This window comes from Bison bison, unplaced genomic scaffold (assembly GCF_000754665.1).
Source record: "Bison bison bison isolate TAMUID 2011002044 unplaced genomic scaffold, Bison_UMD1.0 scf7180017461157, whole genome shotgun sequence".
NCBI lineage: Eukaryota > Metazoa > Chordata > Mammalia > Artiodactyla > Bovidae > Bison > Bison bison.
The window spans coordinates 16,984-17,310 of record NW_011372390.1 but is presented as its reverse complement, the minus strand read 5'-3'; the positions used below and the strand labels follow the sequence as shown (position 1 = coordinate 17,310).

The window sequence follows — 327 nt, the reverse complement described above, 5'->3', positions numbered from 1 at the left end:
CATGATCCTGGGAATAAAGGGGAAATGTCCCTTATGATAATGTGAGGGGGGGCTACTGTTGCCGATTGTCATTCTCTCTGCCACTATGCATACTAAAAGATAATAATGATAGTATTCACACAGTGCTATAGAGTTTACAATGTGCTTTCATAATGTTATCTAATTTTATTTTTTCAACACATTTGTGAGATAAGTAATAAGTAGATAAGCAATGAGATAAGTAATAAGTAGATAAGCAATGAGATAAGTAATAAGTAGATAAGCAATAAGGACAGTTGATCAACTACCAGGGTAGTCGATTATCCAAAGTCACACAGCTACTATACA

General features: G+C 34.3%; 1 protein-coding gene across 1 annotated transcript in view; it reads right to left on the bottom strand.

Moving 5' to 3' along the window:
* ZDHHC15 (zinc finger, DHHC-type containing 15) overlaps positions 1-327 on the bottom strand; it is a 34,922-nt gene that overhangs the window by 18,059 nt on the left and 16,536 nt on the right. The gene's annotated exons all lie outside the window — the stretch shown is intronic.